Below are 14,974 nucleotides of genomic sequence, written 5' to 3' on the forward strand. Positions count from 1 at the left end.
GAGGAATTCAACTACAAAATACAAGCCTTCTACCATTTTCTGAACCCCCCCCCCCCACAAGGTGTATAAACTACATCAATAAATAATAATAAAATAAGATAATAGATACAAAACAAAAGCGAGACGAACATAAATCAACCAACTCTAATTAGCAGATGTAGGACAGTATGCAAGTGTGTGCATGGACTTTGCAGATGTATTTCTCACACGTTCAGCACATAGTATTTGTTTTACAGTCCTTCTTGTGGGGGCATAATTGCCATCTCCTCCTCTTGCCTGCCTCAGCTGCAGCTTCAGGTGGATCAGGACAAGATTCAGCCCCCTGAACAGATTTCACAAGCGCTGCAGAGGCTGCTGTGTGGGGGAGGTGCTCCCTTCTTTGAATGTGTGGGGTTACAATTGCCTTTCCCAGCTGCTCCAGGAACACCTTCCTCTTGTCCCGCTTATCAGGCATCCAGGTAGGGTTGATCTTATTCAATATCACGAAGGCATTGTATGAGGACACATCAATGATGTTATGGAAGATGACCAGGGGGGCAGTCATCCGCCTGCAGTTGTAAGTTCCAATCACCTTGTCCAGCTTGTCTATGCCACCTTTGTTGTGGTTGTAGTCCAGGATGATGGCTGGCTTCTTTTCCTCCCGATCACTGATCTCAGCCGTTTTGTGCAGTGTGCTCAGGAGGACCACATTCTTGTTCCTCTTTGGAAGGTAAGAAACTAGAGTGGTAGTGGAGGTGAAGGCAAACATTGGTGAGAAGGCCTCTCTCCCCCTTGTTGCGAGGAGTGCAGGGGGGGAACTCAGGCTTGTTCTTTCTAACTGTGCCAACCATGCTGATCTTCCTCTTCAGGAGCTGCTGGCTGAGTTCATAAGAGGTGAAGAAATTGTCACACTTGACATTGTGCCCCCTCAGTCCATCTGTCACATCAAGCACAACCCACATCCCCTGGTTCTTCTCCGGGACTCCACTGGTCGGCTTCTCTGTGTAGACTTACAGCTTCCAAGCGTAGCTGGAATGTACATCACAGGCCACCCATGTCTTGATGCCATACTTTGCTGGCTGGCTGTGAATATACCCCCGGAAAGGACAGTGACCTTTTGACAAAAGAGATTACTATCAGTAATTAGTATCAGTGCCACAGAAAACAATCACATAAATCAATGATATTACAGCAATACATAACTAAATTAAAAGTGAAAATCACTTACATTACAGATAAAAGTGCACCTCTGAATGGAACCAGTTGCTCATCCACTGTTTCCTCAGGCCCAGGGTTGTAGAGGTATGGCAGATGCTTCACCCACTTCTCCCAGACCTCTCTTATGGCCACCAGTTTGTCTCTCACACGCCTTGCAGGTCTTGACTCACGATTATCGAATCGTAGCATTCTTGAGAAAGTGTGAAAGACTCACCCTTCCCTTCTCTGCATCCCAGAGACTACATGTAGCCTCGCCTCGGGACCTATACACACCCGCTAAGATTAGCAGCCCTATGTAGGCACGCAGGTCAATCTCATCCATCCTTTTCCAGTTGACTCCATATTTACGGAAACCCTCCAAATTTGACATTTCCAGGATTCTTTTTTGGGTGTCTGGTGTGATAAACAATTAGAATGTTGAGGAGATGGCCTGGGCATGGGCAACTGCATGTATTGTGGGCCCTGAGGTCATCCTCACGACATTTTGTGCTGCCATCCTGCCCTGGCTGTCATATGGTGACAAGGACCATGTTATTTTGCTGTTCTTTGACAAATGTCTCTCTTTCAGCTTGGGGGATTTCTTCTTCATCTGAAGATGATGCATTGTGCTCTGGGTTGTATACTTCCCCAACATCTTCTTCAGATACCTCCCTCCTCTTCTAAATCATAGTTCTCTTGTTCCACCTGGACATCTGAAAAAATCAGATCTACGACCTGTTTAACACCGAAACGTGCACTCAGGGCTTCAGCAAAGAGAACTGGGGGGGGATTGTCTTCTGCAGCACCTTTATACCCTCTGACTGCATTCCCTATTAGTAAACAATGCTTTCAGGAAATGTTTATTTTGTCTGAAATTTTGGTTATTTTGTCTGAAATTTTGGTTATTTTGTCTGATCTTGAGTCACCTGTCTGGGGTTGAGGAGGATGCTGCACAAGAAAGTTTTAGTTTTGTCTGAGTTCAATCAGTAGCACACATAATCTCAATTTCTCATTGTTATGTGTGTGTGTGTGTGTCATTGTGGTTTTTGTGGTGTGTGATGATTTCAATACATGGTGGGACAAAAATGACCCTAAGAAAATCTTTGTACTCTGGTGGTATAAAGCTGTCATGGAAATATGAAAAAGGCGATGTTTCACTTTTTCTAATGTTGAAGTCACTCTAGGAAAACTCATCAAATATCAAGTTGAAAAAATATCATTTAGGGGGTTTTCTTTGCTGTTAAACATAGTGGCGGGTCATTTTTGACCCTAAAGACAACACAAGGGTTAAATCTTCTCTCTATGGGTAATTGGGGTTGGGAAACACATTTATATCAGTGCAGTAGTGCAGCACATCATAGACTTCAATGTTTGAGCTCATGGACGGTTGGAGCCCCGTGCTGGCTTTGCATCGCAATACTCTTCACTTTACTTCTGAAGTGTGCATTTGTCCACAACCCACATCAAATCAAATGTGCGTTGTCACATGCGCCGAATACAACAGGTGAAATCCTTACTTACAAACCCTTACCCAACAACGCAGTTTAAAAAAAATACCACAAAAAAAGAAGAAATAAAAGTAACAAAGAGCAACAGTAAAATAACAATAGCGAGGATATATACAGGGGGTACCGGTACAGAGTCAATGTGCGGGGGCACCGGTTAGTGGCGTAAAAGAGGGGGGGGGCAATGCAAGTAGTCTAGGTTGTCACGCCTTGATCTGTTTAACCAGTCCTTGTGTTTCTGATCCCTGCCTGCCTTGACCTGTCGTTTGCCTGCCCCTGTTGCTGTAATAAATATTGTTACTTCAACATAGTCTGCATTTGGGTCTTACATGAAATGTGAAAATGGTAGACATTTGATTAGATGGGGGTAGAAGCTGTTTAGAAGCCTCTTGAACCTAGACTCGGCGCTCCATTACCACTTGCCGTGCAGTAGCAGAGAGAACAGACTATGACTAGGGTGGCTGACAATTTTTATGGCCTTCCTCTGACACCGCCAGGTATAGAGGTCTTGGATGGCAGGAAGCTTGGCCCCAGTGATGTACTGGGCCGTACACACTACCCTCTGTAAGTGCCTTGCTCTCGATGGTGCAGCTGTTGAACCTTTTGAGGATCTGAGGACCCATTCCAAATCTTTTCAGTCTCCTGAGGGTGAATACATTTTGGTGTGCCCTCTTCACGACTGTCTTTGGGTGTATGGACCATGTTAGTTTGTTTGTGATGTGGACCAAGGAACTTGAAGCTCTCAACCTGCTCCACTACAGCCCCATCGATGAGAGTGCTTGGTCCTCCTTTTCCTGTAGTCCACAATCATCTCCTTTGTCTTGATCACGTTGAGGGAGAGATTGTTGTCCTGGCACAACACGGCCAGGTCTCTGACCTCCCTATAGGCTGTCTCATCGTTGTCGGTGATCAGACACTGTTGTGTCATCTCCAAACTTAATGATTGTGTTGGAGTCATGCCTGGCCTTGCAGTCATGAGTGAACAGGGAGTACAGGAGGGGACTGAGCCTGCAACCCTGAGGGCCCCCCCTGTTGAGGATCAGCATGGCGGATGTGTTACCTACTTTTACCACCTGGGGGGACCCCGTCATAAAGTCCAGGATCCAGTTGCAGAGGGGGGTGTTTAGTCCCAGGGTCCTTAGTTTAGTGATGAGCTTTGAGGGCACTATGGTGTTGGTGGTGATCCTCTGTAGCTCAGTTGGTAGAGCATGGCAATTGCAACTAATGGAGATGCCATAATGGCACAGATACAAAAGATGAGACTTCCTTCTATTTATATGGTGTCAATTGTTTCAGTTGTGACCGTTTCGGTTTAAACAATTTTGACTTATAGACTTACTTGAATGAATCCATATAGTTAGCATATAGCTGGCTAGCTATCATTCGGCAATGTACATCCTAGCAAACATATATTTGAATTCAAAAACTATTCTTTACATATTTCTTGAAATATTAGATGTTCGGTAGTGACACTTCTTAAAAATACATGAAGATTTACCAACAAACACACAAATGTTCTCCAAAATGCTTGCAGACAAACTACTCAACATTTGGCCATGCTGGAGAGGGGTTTAATCCCATCACCTGGTGGTATTTGTAGGGTTGTGGCTTAAGGCACAATCATTCTACAGTCTTTTAATGTGTGTGTTTTTGTAGTGTCATCAGAAGGTAGGACAGAATTTTTTGAGAAATATGTTTTTAAATAACCAAAACTACTAATTAGATCAGTATCTTTCAAGTCAAGATGTTCAGTCGATATAACAGTGCACTTTTTTTTGCTTTATTTTCAAACATGAAGTTTAGGAGTCAGGTAATGGGACAGCCACCTCTCATTAGAAATAGTTGTACAAACAATGAATTTGTACTATATTAATTTAACAATGAGTTTGTTATTGCCTTGGAATGTATAAGAACATATCATGATGTAAATAAATGTCTTAGGTATGGAGATTTAACTGTTTTTTTATAGTTTTTTTTAGGGGTGGGACAGCAATTTACACCACTTCTGTAGAATCATCCATATAGTCAGACATCAGTCACATACCACGTTTCCATCCACAATTATGGGAGTAAAGTCATACCCTATAAAACAAAAAAAATCTTGGAAACCAGATGTTTTAGTACAATTTTTTAAATGCCGGTAGAACATTTGTTCATTTGACATCATCAGATCTTTTTGTGTCAGTAAAATTTTGTGTGCAAGAAATGGTGGAAACACCTTTATGTGCAAATATTGATATTATAACCATTATAAACTGGGTGGTTCGAGCCATGAATGCTGATTGGCTGACAGCCGTGGTATATCAGACTGGTATGACAAAATGTTTATTTCTTCTGCTCTAATACATTGTTAACCAGTTTATAATAGCAATAAGGCGGTTAAGGAGTTTGGGGTTTGTGATATATGGCCAATATACCATGGCTAAGGTCTGTGTCCAGGCAGTCGTGCATAAGAACAGCCATTAGCCATGGTATATTGGCCATATAGCACATCTTATTAGCACATCTTATTGCTTAATTATATCAAAGTAAACTTGGAGTCAAGCAATGATATGTCGGTAAAGCATGCAGTTTATTAGACTACAGATGAAAAAAGTTACGATGAACTTCTCAGGGTGGTGAAAGTGCAAGGTGATGACCTTGATTCTCCTTTCCAATAAATATTTTGAGAGTCTTAGTCTGGTGTCTAATCTTGCTCTTTTGTCCATAATAATCTCATGTAGGCTATACATGCTCTCTAGCCAACAGCGAGCAAATAGTACTGTTGGCTAGAGCGCACATTCCAAGGGTACACTCGCTTTATAACGCCATAAGGGTACACTCGCTATATAACCTTTATAGCGCAGGGGTTCCGCTCGCGGCCCAGTAATCCATCTTCAAGAGGCGCAGGCACTTCTTCCAGACAAAAACTCAAAAAGTTCCATTACAGTCCTTTGAAAACATGTCAAACGATGTATGGAATCAATCGTTAGGATGTTTTTAACATAAAACATCAATTTTCCAACCTGAGAATTGCTTTGTCTTCAGAAAAAGCACTGGAACAAGAGGTAACTCTGTCGGGAGCGCGCATCATGAGACCAAGGCTTTCTGCCAGACCACTGACTCAAACAGCTCTCATGAGCCCCTCCTGTCAGGACCCGGTTACGAACCTGGGTCTCCGGAGTGAGAAACAGTCACTTAACCAACTGAGCCACGAATAGTCAGCAGAACCCAGAAGATGAGGCAGACACAGCAGTACTTAAGACGGTGTATTTAATAAAGTAAAAAGGAGAAGTCCTTCAATACAAAAATGGTAAATCCAAAAGGTGGTAGGAATAGCACAAAAAAGCCTTAAGAGATACTCAAAAACAAAAACAGAATTCCACAAGAACATCCACCGGAATCGACAAGAATACACAGAACACTAGGGCTGGGTGCTAACATACAAACACAGAGCACAGAACTGAGGGAAACTAAGGGTTTAAATACAATCAGGGTAAACGAGGCACAGGTGCAAATAATAATGGGGAACAAGGGAAAAAACATAAGGTCAAAAAGCACAATGGGGGCATCTAGTGACCAAAACCCGGAACAACCCTGGCCAAATCCTGACAGAATCCCCCCCCCTAGGAACGGCTCCTGACGTTCCAACCAGCTCTCTCAGGGTGGAGGGCCCTGAACTGACGAATGAGGTCAGGGTCCAGGATGTCTTTGGCAGGAACCCAGGAGCGCTCCTCGGGACCGTAGCCTTCCCAGTCCACCAGATACTGCCAGGACCGCTGCACCCGGCGGGAATCCAGTATCCGATGGACGGTATAAGCCGGCTGGCCTCCAATGACACGAGGTGGAGGGGGAGGTCTGTCTGCCGGGACAAGGGGAGAAAAAACAACAGGTTTTAACAATGAAATGTGAAATGTGGGATTAATCTTAATGGATCTGGGTAAGTGTAGGCGATAAGAAACTGGGTTAACTCTCCTGGCAACCTTGAAGGGACCGATGTATTTTTGGGACAGCTTGCGAGACTCCACCCGTAGAGGTAAGTCTCTTGTGGAGAGCCAGACTCTCTGGCCGGGGCGCAGGGTAGGCCCGGGACGGCGACGTCTGTTGGCTTGTTGTTGGTACCTCTGTGAGGAACGCATAAGATTAAGACGGGTCTTCCTCCACATAAGCCGACAGCGTCTGACGAACTTCAAGGCTGAAGGCACTCTGACTTCTGCCTCCTGGTCCGGGAACAATGGAGGAGCATAGCCAAACTGACACTCGTGCGGGGACATACCAGTGGAGGAGGAGCGCAAGGTGTTGTGCGCGTATTCGGCCCAAACAATAAAGGATGACCATGTGGACGGGTTGTCACGAGTCATACATCGGAGGGTGGTTTCCAGCTCTTGATTCATCCTCTCTGTTTGGCCGTTGGATTCCGGATGGTACCCTGAAGATAGACTGGCAGAAGCCCCCATGAGTTGGCAGAAGGCCTTCCAAAACCTTGAGGCGAACTGGGGACCTCTGTCAGAAACCATATCTTGAGGAATGCCGAAGACTCGGAACACATGATTAATTACCAACTCAGCCGTTTCCTTGGCAGAAGGTAACTTAGTCAGAGGGACGAACCTGGCCGCCTTTGAAAACCTGTCGATTATGACTAGGATAGTAGTATTGCCATGGGATGGAGGAAGTCCAGTAATAAAGTCCAATGAGATATGGGACCAGGGTCTGTGGGGAACAGGTAAAGGGTGAAGGAGTCCTTGAGGGCGGAGGTGAGAAGATTTGCCCTGGCAGCACACGGGACAGGCATTGACGAAAGTGGCAACGACTTCTCTTATGGTAGGCCACCAGAACTTACGCTGGATGAACTCCAAGGTGCGACCTACGCCCGGATGACAGGTGAGGCGAGAGGAGTGCCCCCACAGAAGGACCTGAGTCCTCACTGCCTTGGGGACAAACAACCGATTGGCAGGACCTCCTTTCGGGTCCGGTTCGCTAGCTTGAGCACGTCTCACGGTATCCTCAACTTGCCACGAGATCGGAGCCACAATCTTAGCAGCAGGAAGGACAGGCATGTCCGTGTCATCTCGAATGGCAGGAGCGTAGACTCGGGACAGGGCATCCGGTTTGAGACTCTTCGACCCGGGCCGATAGGTGAGGATAAACTGGAATCGATTGAAGAAAAGAGACCATCTAGCTTGTCTAGAGTTCAACCGCTTCGCCTGCTGGATATACTCCAGATTTTTGTGGTCCGTAAGCACTTGAAACGGGTGAGAAGCCCCCTCGAGCCAGTGTCTCCATTCCTTCAATGCCATCTTAACCGCTAAGAGTTCACGATCCCCCACATCGTAGTTCCTCTCAGTCGGGGTAAGCCGGTGTGAGAAGAAAGCGCACGGATGAAGCTTCTTGTCTTCACCCCTCTGAGACAGGACAGCTCCAACACCAACCTCTGATGTGTCTACCTCCACCACAAATGGTTCATCCGTAGTCGGTAGTATCAGGATGGGAGCAGAGAGAACGCGCTGCTTGAGTCCTTGGAAGGCCGTCTCAGCTTCTCTTCCCCACAAAAACCTTGCATTGCCACCCTTGGTTAAAGCTGAGAGAGGGGCTGCCACCAAGCTGAAGTTCTTGATGAACTTGCGGTAAAAGTTTGTGAAGCCCAGGAAACGCTGAACTTCCTTAACGGATTTGGGGGTGGGCCAATCCGCTACCGCCCCTACCTTCCTGGGGTCCATTTGGACTCGACCGGGTTCCACTACAAATCCCAGGAATTGTACTCGGGATGAATGGAATTCACATTTTTCCGGCTTAACGTACAGATGGCTGTCCAGGAGGCGTTTGAGTACTTGTCTGACATGCTTAGTGTGTTCTTGAAGGGAGCTCGAAAAGATGAGGATGTCATCCAAGTAAACGAACACAAATATGTTAAGCATATCCCTAAGCACATCGTTTATGAGCGCTTGGAACACCGCTGGGGCGATGGTCAGGCCGAAGGGCATCACCAAGTATTCATAGTGACCAGTAGGCGTGTTGAAAGCGGTCTTCCACTCGTCACCAGGTCTGATCCGCACAAGATGGTATGCGTTCCGCAGGTCAAGCTTAGTGAAAACAACTGCTTCCTGGAGCAGCTCGAAGGCTGTGGCCATAAGGGGTAGCGGGTAACGGTTACGGACGGTTATGGCATTGAGTCCCCGGTAGTCGATGCAAGGACGTAATCCACCGTCTTTCTTGGCCACAAAGAAAAACCCTGCTCCAGCCGGGGAGGTGGATGGACGCATGAGGCCTGCTTCCAGAGCGTCCTTGATGTAGGTATCCATAGCAGCTCGTTCGGGTGGAGATAGGGAAAAGATCCGACCCCTGGGGGCAAGTGCCCGGAAACAGTTCGATGGGGCAATCGTAAGGTCTATGGGGTGGTAGCATGGTGGCCCTCTGTTTGCTAAACACCAGTTTGAGGTCATGGTAACACTCGGGAACTCGGGTCAGGTCGATGGATTCTAAAGACTCGGGAGTAGAACTCGGGAATTCTGGAAAATACAAGTAGCTTGGCACGTAGGACCCCACTGCTTGATAGTGCCCACAGACCAGTCGATGTGAGGGTTATGGCTGTGAAGCCAGGGGTATCCAAGGACGAGAGGGAACTCGGAACAGGAGATCAAATGAAAGTTCATCAATTCCTGGTGTTGTGAAACTGAAAGTCGCAAGGAGGTAGTGACATGAGTGACAAGTCCAGATCCCAAAGGGCTTCCATCCAATGTAGTGACCCTCATGGGTTCACTTAGAGGTTCAGAGGGAACGCCATTCTCCTTCGCCCAGACACCATCCATGAAGTTACCTGCGGCTCCAGAGTCTACCAAGGCTTGAAGGTGAAGCTTGTGGTTGTCCCAGGAGAGGGTGACTGGAATGAGCAGACGGGAGTTGGATGGATGGGAGGAGGTTATGTTTCCCGTTACAGTTCCCCCCGGTCTGTACGGGACAGAGCGTTTCCCTGGAGCCCGGGACACGTGGAACGGAAATGGCCCGGTTTGCCGCAATATAGACAGCGTCGCTCCCTCATCCGGCGGTCTCTCTCAGCCTGGGAGATGCGTCCAATCTGCATGGGTTCCGATGGAGCCAGCGAGGATAAAGGTGGGGACTCAGAGCTGGGACTGATAGGGGCTAGAGGTCTACGGTTGAGTTCTCTCTCTCTCAGACGCTGGTCAATGCGTGAGGCCAACTTGATCAGGGACTCGAGATTGTCCGGTGGTTCCCGAGTGGCCAGTTCATCTTGGATAGTGTCGGAAAGGCCTTTCAGAAAGCACACCGTGAGCGCCTCGTTGTTCCAGCCACTTGCTGCTGCCACCGTGCAGAACTGGATGGCATAGTCCGTCACGCTGCGCCAACCTTGGTAGAGAGTCAGGAGCTGTTTGGCTGAGTCAGAATCACTGCTTGGGCCTTGAAACACTCGTTTGAATTCCTCAGCAAAGGCAGAGTAGCTGGCACAGCAGGAACTATGGGCATCCCACACAGCAGTAGCCCAGGCCAGGGCTTTTTCCGACAGCAGGGTGATGATATAAGCGATCTTAGACCGGTCGGTGGGAAACGACGAGGGTTGTAGCTCAAAGGAGAGAGAACATTGGGTGAGAAACCCTTTACAAGCACTTGGATCACCTGAGAACCGTTGGGGAGGTGGAAGACGAGGTTCAGCCAGGGGGTTAACTGCCATGGGTACGTGAATCTGAGGTACTGGGACGGGAACTGTTGCCGGGGTAAGACGATCAGATATTTGCTTAATGGAAGTCAGCATCTCCGACAGAAGATGAGAATGTCTAGCCATTAAGGCCTCTTGCTGAACCAGGGCGGCTTCGTGGCGTTGGACAGTTTCCTGGTGGTGGGACAGCATGGCAAAAGGTCCTGGGAACTGGCTGCCTCTGGGTTCATTTATGGCTCTGTGTTTCTGTCAGGACCCGGTTACGAACCTGGGTCTCCGGAGTGAGAAACAGTCACTTAACCAACTGAGCCACGAATAGTCAGCAGAACCCAGAAGATGAGGCAGACACAGCAGTACTTAAGACGGTGTATTTAATAAAGTAAAAAGGAGAAGTCCTTCAATACAAAAATGGTAAATCCAAAAGGTGGTAGGAATAGCACAAAAAAGCCTTAAGAGATACTCAAAAACAAAAACAGAATTCCACAAGAGCATCCACCGGAATCGACAAGAATACACAGAACACTAGGGCTGGGTGCTAACATACAAACACAGAGCACAGAACTGAGGGAAACTAAGGGTTTAAATACAATCAGGGGAAACGAGGCACAGGTGCAAATAATAATGGGGAACAAGGGAAAAAACATAAGGTCAAAAAGCACAATGGGGGCATCTAGTGACCAAAACCCGGAACAACCCTGGCCAAATCCTGACACCTCCTTTATAGTAGAATCCTCAAACCAGTTTCTAAAGACTCTTGACATCAACCTCATCCATATCTCAATGTGTACATGGTAGGCCAAGCTTTGAAAAACTACAAACCTCAGATGTCCCACTTCCTGGTTGGATTTTTCTCAGGTTTTCACCTACCATATGAGTTCTGTTATACTCACAGACATTTTTAGGTATTTTTATGTACACTACGTCATCACTCACAGCCTTTTATCAAGTCAATTTGATAGACACCTAGCTACAAAGATAAATAATTACTATGGGAGACAAAAGAACAAATTTTATTTCACCCTAATTTCACACATCAATTGATATTTGTATTCGCTCCTTATTATTCTCCTCCATGCTGTGCTAATGAAATGTTACAAAACCTCTCTACTTGAGGTTTCTAGTCAACAGAGTCACCATCACAGGGCCACCTTGTTTCTATGAAGAGGTTGGCGTTTCATGTTTCACCAAGCGGAGGGAGAGCTTAAGCACCTACAAAAGGTCATTCCACTGTTAGCTCTCTCTTTGCCAACTGCCTATTTGATCTAATTAATCTTTTCAGTAATATTTGTATAGCAGAGGCTTACAGGGCCTACACAGGTAAACACACACATCAGTACACACGCTTAAGCATGCCACACACACATGCACATATACACACAAACACACATACATTCATAAATGCACACACTTTTATTTGAACTTTTATTTTAGAATTGTGCAGTGTTTAGCAAAAAATACAAATTACAAAAGTTTTACAAAAGCAATACCAGTAGACATTGGCAATTTTCCAAATAACATCAGAACAGTGACCATAGGTAGTTTCACTTCTTTGTTTTCATTTCCAAATACAACAGTTTAACATTTTACATTAGAGGTCGACCGATTAATCGGAATGGCCGATTAATTAGGGCCAATATCAACTTTTCATAATAATCGGAAATCAGTATTTTTGGACACCGATTTGGCCGATTTTTATTTTATTGTATTTAACTAGGCAAGTCAGTTAAGAACACATTCTTATTTTCAATGACGGCCTATGAACAGTGGGTTAACTGCCTGTTCAGGGGCAGAATGACAGATTTTTACCTTGTCAGCTCCGGGATTCAATCCTGCCTCTCATTGCACTCCATGGGGAGCCTGCCTGTTACGCAAATGCAGTAAGAAGCCAAGGTAAGTTGCTATCTAGCATTAAACTTATCTTATAAAAAACAATCAATCATAATCACTGGTTAACTACACATGGTTGATGATATTACTTGTTTATCTAGTGTGCATATAATCAATGCAACGCAGGGGGATTGTCACGGATTTCTTCTGTTGAAGGAGAGGCGGACCAAAACACAGCGTGGTTTTTGTGATACATCTTTAATGAAGATGATAAATGAACAATATACAAAACAAGAAATGTGAAAACCCGAAAACAGCCCTATCTGGTGTAACAAACACAAAGACAGGAACAATCACCCACAAAACCCAACACCAAACAGGCTACCTAAATATGGTTCACAATCAGAGACAATGACTAACACCTGCCTCTGATTGAGAGCCATATCAGGCCCAAACACAGAAACAGAAACAAGACATCCAACATAGAATGCCCACTCAGATCACACCCTGACCAAACAAAACATAGAACATACAAAGCAAACTATGGTCAGGGTGTGACAGGGATGATTTAACAAAAGCGCATTTGCGAAAAAAGCACAATCGTTGCACGACTGTACCTAACCATAAACACCAATGCCTTTCTTAAAATCAATACACAGAAGTATATATTTTTAAACCTGCATATTTAGCTAAAAGAAATCCAGGTTAGCAGGCAATATTAACCAAGTGAAATTGTGTCACTTCTCTTGTGTTCATTGCACACAGAGTCAGGGTATATGCAACAGTTTGGGCAGCCTGGTTCATTGCTAAATAATTTGCCAGAATTTTACGTAATTATGACTTAACATTGAAGGTTGTGCAATGTAACAGCAATATTTAGACTTATGGATGCCATCAACTCCCAAAATTAGGCTGGTGTAACCAATGTGAAATGGCTAGCTAGTTAGCAGGGCGCACGCTAATAGTGTTTTAATCGTCACTCGCTCTGAGACTCGGAGTTGTTGTTCCCCTTGCTCCTCAAGGGCTGCGGCTTTTGTGGAGCGATGGGTAACGCTGCTTCGAGGGTGGCTGTTGTCGATGTGTTCCTGGTTCGAGGCGAGGAGAGGGACAGAAGCTACACTCTTACACTGGCAATACTAAAGTGCCTATAAGAACACCCAATAGTCAAAGGTATATGAATTCAAATGTTATAGAAAGAAATAGTCCTATAAATACTATAACTACAACCTAAAACCTCTTACCTTGGAATATTGAAGTGTCATGTTAAAAGGAACCACCAGCTTTCATATTTTCTCATGTTCTGAGCAAGGAACTTAAACATTAGCTATTTTACATGGCACATATTGCACTTTTACTTTCTTCTCCAACACTTTGTTTTTGCATTATTTAAACCAAATTGAACATGTTTCATTATTTATTTGAGGCTAAATGGATTTTTATTGATGTATTATATTAAGTTAAAATAAGTGTTCATTCAGTATTGTTGTAATTGTCATTATTACAAATACATTTTTAAAAATCGTCCGATTAATCAGCTTTTTTTGGTCCTCCAATAATCGGTATTGGCGTTGAAAAATCATATTCGGTCGACCTCTAGTGGATATACAGTATGTCTTTGTACTCTGGGAAGGAAGTCAGCGGGAACTCAATTCGAATTCACCATGCAGACTGATGAGAGAAATACACTACCTGGACTTTTGGTTCATCAAAGAGAATGGTGTATTACACACAGACTTATACACAAAGCCTAAAGACCTCAATACCCTACTACGTGCGGATAGTATGTATCACATTCCCCTCAAGAAGGGTTTATCATTCAGCCAGTTATGCAGGGTTAAACGAATCTGTGGCCACCTGTCAGATATTGACAGCAATGCTAAGAAAATTACAGACACATTTATAAATGAGAGGCTATAAGGACAAAACTCTTGATGCTGCAATGATGAAAATATCTCAAAAACCAAGAGAGGAATTGCTAAAAACTTAACCAAAGAAGAAAACAACGCAACAGTCTTTTGCACTAAGTACACCAAGTGTTCAGAGAAAATGAAAGAAATCCTGAAAAAGCATTGGCATATTATGCAATCGGATAAAAAAAAGCACACCTCTTCAAGGAACCCCCACTGGTGGTCTATAAGTGTGGTCGCAGAATTGGAGATAGCTTAGCGAGATCTGACCTGCCCCTGAGCCCACCCAGACACTCTTGACACCCATTCCAAATGGGGACTACAAATGTGGCTCATGCGCACAGTGCAATAGCACTACAAAAACATCCTTCTTCAGACACTCACATACAGGTCGAAAAATCCCTGTTAGCGGTATCATCTCATGCAACACAAAGGAAGTAATCTACCTCATCACCTGTTCATGTGGGAAAGCCTATGTAGGACTAACGAGAAGACAATTAAAACAACACATAACTGAACACCGCAGTTCAATCAGGTGTAAGAACATTGACTATCCAGTAGCAGCTCACTTTGTTGAAGCTAACCATCCAATTTTCTTTCCCAAGATGGCGTAGCAGTCGGACGTGTGTTTTTGTCTTGCCCCTTCCTGTCACTTGTAAACATTGTTTATCCTTGTTTTTTTTCTCTTATATATATTTAATATTTTAATATCACTTTCTATCTACAGACTAAATATACTCTCCTGCAACCCGCCTCACCCAATGTGGTACTGATCTGCTATCTTTATACTTAAGGACTCATCAACTCATCAAAAGCTAGCCAGCTAACTGGCTACCAGCTAACTGGCTACTAGTTAGCCACAGCCCACTAGCTGTCTAAAGTACATCGGACTGTTAGATGAAGCGGATAAA

The 14,974-nt window shown here is 44.9% G+C and overlaps 1 pseudogene; it reads right to left on the reverse strand.

The window, feature by feature from the left end:
- Nucleotides 1-211: 211 nt before the first annotated feature.
- On the reverse strand, nucleotides 212-1,801 carry LOC135556851 (piggyBac transposable element-derived protein 4-like; annotated as a pseudogene).
- Nucleotides 1,802-14,974: the final 13,173 nt, after the last annotated feature.

The sequence above is a fragment of the Oncorhynchus masou genome, chromosome 15 (genome assembly GCF_036934945.1).
Source record: "Oncorhynchus masou masou isolate Uvic2021 chromosome 15, UVic_Omas_1.1, whole genome shotgun sequence".
In the NCBI taxonomy this organism is placed as follows: domain Eukaryota; kingdom Metazoa; phylum Chordata; class Actinopteri; order Salmoniformes; family Salmonidae; genus Oncorhynchus; species Oncorhynchus masou.